The sequence below is a fragment of the Neomonachus schauinslandi genome, chromosome 6, assembly GCF_002201575.2.
Source record: "Neomonachus schauinslandi chromosome 6, ASM220157v2, whole genome shotgun sequence".
NCBI classification, from domain to species: domain Eukaryota; kingdom Metazoa; phylum Chordata; class Mammalia; order Carnivora; family Phocidae; genus Neomonachus; species Neomonachus schauinslandi.
In genome coordinates, this window is record NC_058408.1 from 79,342,341 (window position 1) to 79,350,302 (window position 7,962).

General features: G+C 40.9%; 1 pseudogene; it reads left to right on the top strand.

The window, feature by feature from the left end:
* Window positions 1-1,146: 1,146 nt before the first annotated feature.
* LOC110585995 lies at window positions 1,147-1,831 on the top strand (annotated as a pseudogene).
* Window positions 1,832-7,962: the final 6,131 nt, after the last annotated feature.

Here is a 7,962-nt window from a genome sequence, read left to right on the forward strand (position 1 = left end):
CAAACCACAGGCATGTTGAACGGGCCAAAGAAGGTGACTCTGTGGAAGAGCCTAACCCTGGACCAGCCCTTCCTGGGTGGTGCCACCTTGATTATGCCGTTCCCGCACTTGCTTAGGCCGTACCTGGGAGTCATCCTTGAGTTGGCGCCTTCTCTCGGACTCCGCATCCAGTTCTGCGGCAAATCCTCGTCTCAACCTTTGGAATCTATCCAAGCGCCGCCCCCGTCTCTCCATCACGGGGGCTTCCACCCTGGTCTAAGACATCATCACCTCCGCCCACATTATGCAACAGCTCCAGCCTGGCTTCCCGGTTCCTACCCTTGCTTCCCTAAAGTTTCATTTTGTTTTCTTCAAGATAGCAGCTACGTGTAAGCCGATGTCAGATCCTTTAACTCCTCTAACCCCTCCCACAGAGACTGAGATTTAGGGGTACTGTCTGCCTCTGATAGCTTTCTACCCCACTCAAAATATAAGCCAAAGTCTTTTCAAGAGCTTGCAAGGCCTCACAGGAACTGGCTCCTCACCATCTAACACTGGCCACTGTCTTCCTCCTTCATTCTGTCTGCCACCATGGCTTTATCGCCACCTCCAGGCACACCTGCCTCAGCCCCTGCAGACCATCCCCTGTGTATGAAATGCTGCCCACTGCAGATCCACACAGGTCACTCCCTCACAGCATCTCATCTTCTGCCCAAATAGCACACATCAAAGGGTTTTACTCTGATCATCTCTTAAAAAACAACACACGCTCTTGGAGGTCCCTGGGGGGGTTCATTCAGTTAAGCATCTGCCTTCATGACTTCGGCTCAGGTCATGACCCTGGGGTCCCAGGATCGAGCCCTGCCTGGGGCTCCCTGCTCAGCGGGGAGTCTGCTTTTCCCTCTCCCTCTGCCCCTCTCTCATGCTCTCTCTCTCTCTCAAATAAATAAAATCCCTGAACACACACATTTGAACAGGTTTCAGTAAAATTTATATACTAATTTTTTTATTTACTCATACACATTTACTACCTAATTCCATCCTCTATCCTCAGCTTGGCTTTTCACTATCTGGAAGACACTCATGAAACGATTTTCAAAATGTTTTAAAAAACACCGGGTCCGAGAGGGAAGGATCCTCCCGTAGAGCCAAAAGCAGACCAGAGTGATGGGCTCTGGAAGAGGGCTCACCTCCATCTTGATGGTGCCCCCACCCTGGGTGCCCCCCTCTTGCCACCCCAGCCCACCCCCAGCCTGCCATGAAGAAGACCCAGCTGGTCCAGAGCAGGAAGGGGCAGGTGAACCTGGAAGGACCCTCGAGCAGAGGATGGCCACCCCCAACAAGAAGGTGCAGCTGATTAAGGATTACTGAAAGAAAGCATCATCATCATCTCTGCTGAGATTTATCTGCACCCCAACTGGAATCCTTCGGTATTGAATAGCCAATGCAACTAATCCAGAGGAATGTCTTGCATCTAAAAATGAAAAGAGTTTACTCCCAGTAGCTAGCTGAAGTTGCATGTGGTGATGATCAAAAACAAATGATAGCTAATTCCCAAGCAATTAACCAATAGGCATTTGATATAAGTCAGAAAGAGACACCACCCACACACCATTCTGCTTGGGGCTGGCTCTTCACTTTTCTGTATTTTACTAGGAGCTCCCTAATAACCCAGAGCTTGCCTACACACGGACTAAAACAGCTTTCTAGGAGGCCATCAGAGAACTTATACACCGAAGGAAGGCATAAAAGACAGTACCCTCCTCATGCAGTCTCTTAGCGACAACCCACATCTATGACAGCAGACAGTGCAGGAGAAGAATGTGAAGAAGCAGAATGGGCAGAAAACTAAATGCAGGGGGGTGGGAAGGGGGACATCCTTCTTCCCCTCTAGAAACCCTTCTATACCTCTCCATTTCTTATTCCACATGGATTTCCTATAGTGAAGGAACCCATTCAGGTGTATGGAATCAATTGTGTAAATAGACTTTTCACTCTGCAGGCTTGGGGACACTCCATTCCTTGATTTCGGTTTGTCTTGTCCTTCCTGGTGTGCAATTACTGCTGTAGAAAAGTATTATTGGCCTCATTTCATATAAACACAAATAACGTCCAAACATTTCGTGTACAGGACTAAAAATGCATCTGGTATTAAAGTACCTGAACCAGTTCGGCAACTGTCTGTGTTTTATATTGCTGTCAAGGTATGGAAAGGTGGTTAATTTGCATTTAAAGAGTGTCCTACATAACTTTGTAATTTCTACATTCCCTTCTTTCCTCTTCTTTAGGGTTTCCTTTCAGTAAGCAACTTTTCTGTGCTTTTCATGTATTTATTTTTAGTGGGAATCTAGAAGCATTAGATTGAATGGAAAAGCAGTTGACATTTCTGGCCTGGGAGTCACAAACTGAAAAGCCTCCTGTATATTAGGGAGGTCTTGTCTGTCTGTGACAACAGGATGTCTCCTTATTCACACTTCATTGGCTGTTGTTAAAGTTGACAACCTTTTTTTTTTTTTTTAAAGTTGACAACCTGTCTTTATCATTCTGGTATTCAGTATTCGGTATTCGCTTTACCTTGTGAAAGAATTAGCATGGTGCTACCAGAATACAAACCTTGCTTTTGGCAAATTAAAGGGCATGTCATTTCCTAATACACTAGAAATGGGAAATAAGGCACACAAGTCCACCTCTGAAACTTCAGTATTTTTCCCTGCGGATGTGTGCACTCTGAGAGTATCTGGTTTGTCCAGCGATGGCCATGTGGAGGGTTGGGCCACTACTGCATGTGGTTTACAAAAATGTTGTGAAAATGTTATGCCCTGTGAAACAGCAGAGTTACATAAAATAAAATCACATTTTATAAACCATTTACTCTGCCTTTGTAACAAGGGTATGTGGGTATTTTAAGTGACAGATGAATTTACTACTTTCTGAAATTTACTAATAGTTTTTATTTTATGTAAGGTGTCGTAGGGACACCCATATTTTTTCACTGTGATACATTTGTCTAGGGATGCCTGAAAATGTATAAAATTGGACTACATTTATTACAGTAAGTGGTTTATCATGGACCAGTATGGGAGATTTGTTTCCTGCTTTCAGGAGACAGAGGGGGGTCTGAGTGTCCTTGCACCTGCTATTTCTTAAGTAAATTTTATTGCCCAAGTGGTCCCTACACTCATCACTCTCTTTCTGATATCTGGTATCTTCAAAATAAGATTATCCCTATTAATGCATCTCATGTTAGATAGAAGGAAAAGAAAAGAACTGTTAATATATATATATGCAAATATATTCACAGCAAAAGAAGGAAGAAATACTCCTACTGCTCTAATCCTTGTTTCTGAAACCAGGCGTGTGGTCATAATATTTACAAAGTTGTTGCTTTTTTCCCTACCCATTCCATGTTCCTTTGCTGTCAGCAGAAACTTCAGCTGGTCCTTGTCCCTTGCAGAGTAGGATGACCAAAACCTTCACTCCCGAGGGAGTTCATTGCAACCTTTGTTGTCATGGTTGCCATAGGACAAGGGAGTCCTCTGAAGCATGCCAATGAACTCCTGCATTTCAGAGATTTCCTCCCTGTCCCCGCTGTGCCATCCTTTCCCCTGGGTCCCCTTAACTGTAATGACCAGTTATCTCAGCCATGTCTACCATCACCTTTATCACCTGTAGTTTCTGAAGTGAGAACGATCTCGTCCTACATCCTTTTTCAGGGGTTTCTGGGATTCATCGATCTATTATCTATTCTATTGATAACCTGACCTGGTTCTATGTTTGACCTTATGTATATTTTAAAAAGTTAACACTTCCAGTATAGAACTATATATTATACATGATATATATAACAATTATACATATAATTATATGTTATCATGTATTGTCTCCTAACTGTATTCTGAATTTTCTAGGTTACATCTTCTTTTTTTCCTTTAACCAGATTGATTATAAATTCCATAAGGTCTTCTGCCTCTTTATCTCCCAGAAAGATACTTTCATTAACAATTTTTCTTGAGAAGTCTTAGGAAAGTCAATAGAATTCTCTTCTGGAATGCACTGCATTCAAAGTGCTAAATTTTAGGAAGAAAACCTGATAAAAATATTTCAACCTGATCACCTCTGAATTATTCATCCCTGATATATATTTTGCTCCCTGGAAGATTTGCCTGTGTCTTAGCAACCTAAGCTGACAGAGCCTTATTGAATGAAAAGCAATTTGAAAGCACGTCATGGGTGGCAAAAATAAATAAATGCTAGATTTTCTACTCCAGGTAATATAAATACGAGATTTTTGTATTATATTCTCCACTGATTCCAGTCTTTAAAAGATGGCTGTAAACCTACTAGTATATTCCAGATACTGTCTCAACATTCTTGTAACTAAATAAGAATAGTCAAAAGAAAAACATATATACATAGATAAAAGGAAATTTCAGGTTTAATAATTGTCCAGAAATTCACTTGTTCCAAGATTCTCCAGGCCAAGAGCCATGTCTTATTGGTCTCTGTAATTCCCTTGTTTAATATGGTATCAGACACAAAGAAGGCACTCTATTATGAATGGAATCATTGTTATGATTGTGATTATTATTACTTTGCAGACTGAAGGTAGTGAGTGTGGCTGTGTTGGTAAAGGACACCATGTCATCTCAAGTGTTTGTCTTCATTGGGAAACCCTTCTATTGCAATCTTAGTTCAGGTTCTCCCAGGAAACAGACTGCCATAGAGAGTCAGATGCAGGAGCTGTAATGCGGCAGGTGCTCAGGATCTACATACACCTGGGAGGGAGAGATTGGGCAGAGGAGGAAGCTGAACTGGGATGCCCAGCTTCAACAAAGGCCTCAGCAGATCCATCCCATAGTAGACTCTGGAGCTGGGAAGGTCCCTCTGAGTTGCTCTTCCCTGAGGCATGGGGACCTGGCCCTCAAGGACCAGGCATTTGGATGCAGGCAGATCCAGGGAGGGGTACCTCACTTGGGACAGGCAGCTCCCTTTAGCCAAGGCAAGTCCTCAAGAGGACCTCAGCTGAGAGACTCTGAGCAATTGGGTATTAACTATTCGGATATTGGGTATTGTCTCCCTGAACACTGTTAGTAAGCCTGGAATAAAGTATTCATTGTGATTTTAATAATCTCCCAGCCACAGGGAAACCAGTATCTTTGCCCTGCAGGGGGATAAGGACAGGGCACTACACCCTCCAGCACGTTTTCTACATGAATTTTCCAAATAATTTCCTCCCCTGGTTTTCATTTTGTATGGTTGGAGCTTGCAAGCATGTAGTTTGTGTCTTAAACTTTTCTAAACAAGCTGACGTCTGGTTTTCAGTTATTTTAGTTCTGAGCTGTACATGGACATGCTCTCTAATAGGGTAAACATACTCTTTAGATGTCATAAATGACAAATGTTGGCCAGAATTTTTAGTGAATTGGAAAATGTAACAGCATGTCTAGAATAGCTGTGTATTGGCAAATGACAAAACCTACTTCTCAAGAAAAGGCTCAACGTTAGACTCATATATATCTCTTATATCCTTCCCTTTCCCTCTCAGTAATGATTGATAGAGGATTATTTGTGGTTTCTTTTATGTGAAGGAAACAGGGAGGCAAGAACAAGGGAGCAAAGACAATGAATATATAGGACCTTCCTGTTAACTGTTCAGTAAACTGTAAAATCCCACAGGGCATGTTTGGCATCTTTCAATTCATCTCATTCTGCAAGGAATACATTCATGTGTTATTACAGAACTTTCTTTCTTCCTTTTTCTCCCTCTCTTCCCTCTTTCCCTCTCTCTTCCTTTCTCCCCTCTGTTCTTTCTTGTGACCTCAGATACAAAAGTTGTAATAAATCCTATTCCTCAATTCACTGCAGATAATCTCCATGCATTCATGCAAGATGTATTTCTTGCCTGGGAAATATTTTTGTTCATTCATTTTTCATTTGTTCATGTCTCCCAAACCTCCCAGACAGAGGTACATGCCTAATATATTTAAAAGATTTAAATGAATTTGTAAAATATGTGGACATGGAGTATATATCTGATTTATGCACATTTTACTATAGATCTCATTCTGGTTTTTTTCTCACTCAGCACCATTTTCTGGGATGTAGCCTCTCCTTCCTACTACCACACACAATTCTGCAACTTGGACCTTTTTCTTTATGGATGTGTGTGATCAGGTCCTTGTAGACATATACCTAGAAGAGGGGTGGATGGATTGCAGCATATTTGCTCCCAGCTGACCATTCCACGCTGCCTTCAGAATGTACAACAGGTGTTTATTTATCAGATGGGTCACAACTTACAATTTCAGTCAAAACTTTGAGACCCAGAGTACACACACACCAGGCAAGATGTGCCTTCAAAAAATGGTGATGTCAGTGCATATAAGCCTGACATTTTGAGAGATAGCTAGATTTAGGTCTTTAAAAAAAAAAAAAAAACCACATACACAAAAAACAAAACTCTTTGACTTTTGTTAAAAGTGGAGACATTTTACCCTTCAAGGCGAATTTAATTTTCATTTAAATTAATTTTAATTTAAACTCAATTTAAATATCTTCATCTCTTTCACATGGTTGGACAAACAGGAAACCAGCATTACTAGAAGCAGGAATCTCCTCCATCAGCCCCAGATACTCAGCAAAAAGGTTTCTCTGTTCTCCCAATCCAGCCACCTTCTCTCTCTCTGTTCTCCTTCACTATAGTTGTCCTGGATGTGTCTTATAGTTTTAAACTATCTCTTTCCCAACATCACACTGCCTTCACTCCCGGAAGAATTAGATACCTGAGTCTAGGCACTTCACATATATATTATCTTCCTTAAACCTCCTTCTCCTCTCAAATGCATGAGCTGTGTATTTGCAGCTGGGTAATACTTTCTCCATCTACTGAAATGAGCAGATTAGACGAGAAGAATGCCAAGATACCCTAACTCAAAAATTCTAGGGGTGTCGCGGTGGCACAGTCAGTGAAGTGTCTGCCTTCAGCTCAGGTCATGATCCCAGGTTCCTGGGATGGAGCCCCATGTCAGGCTCCCTGCTCAGTGGGGAGCCTGCTTCTCCCTCTCCCTCTGTCACTCCCCTTGCTTGTGTTCTCTCACTCTCTAATAAAATTAGAAAAATTCTATAATTTCACACATTTTTAAATAATTAGTGCTTTCTCTCTATTAGTCACTAGTTTTGTTGCAAAAGTGTCATATCATTTAACTGTATCCAGTAGCCCTATTCTTCTCTACAGAGGAAAAGTAGGAGAGCTGAAAATTCACAGTTTTCTTTATGATATGGTCCTGTAGTTCTCAAATTTAGAACCTATTTGAGTTGGGGCTTTGTAGAAATACAAAAATTATCTCTTATGAAAGATATAAATACACATATGCTGAACACTAGTTTCTCTTATAGCCAAGAATAAATCCATGCATATAAGGACTAATACACTTTTTCTTATTATTATATAACCAAAGCTCCACCATGAACTAGAGAAAAATCTCTATTACAGTGAACACATTCTGATTCACTGCAATTTTTTCTTAAATGATTTATCATATATAAAAACAGAACATGCCTTCCAAGTTGAGGTGATATAGGGAAAAATTCCATAGATCGTGGTATAGAGGAATAAATCCCTCATTGCACAGGGAATTAAGTTGGGGAGAAACCATCTTCTGGAATTATTTTTATTCATGCTGAGAAACATAAGTGAAAATATTTAAAGCCATTAAGTTTTGTTGAAATAATGGAAAGTATCTTGGTTAAGCTCAAACTCCAGGAAGACTCTTGACAATTGGGTATTTTATCCCTGAATGCTTACTGTCAGTGAGCCTGGAATAAAGTGTTCACTGCAATTTAACAATACAGACACATTTCAGTTTACACTACCAATATCACAGTCAAGGAAGTAGGGCAGAGATAAGCTGGTTTCCATAGAATCTAGAACCTTGCAGTGTTGTAATGTATTCAACAAACATTTCTTGAAAGCCTACCATATTG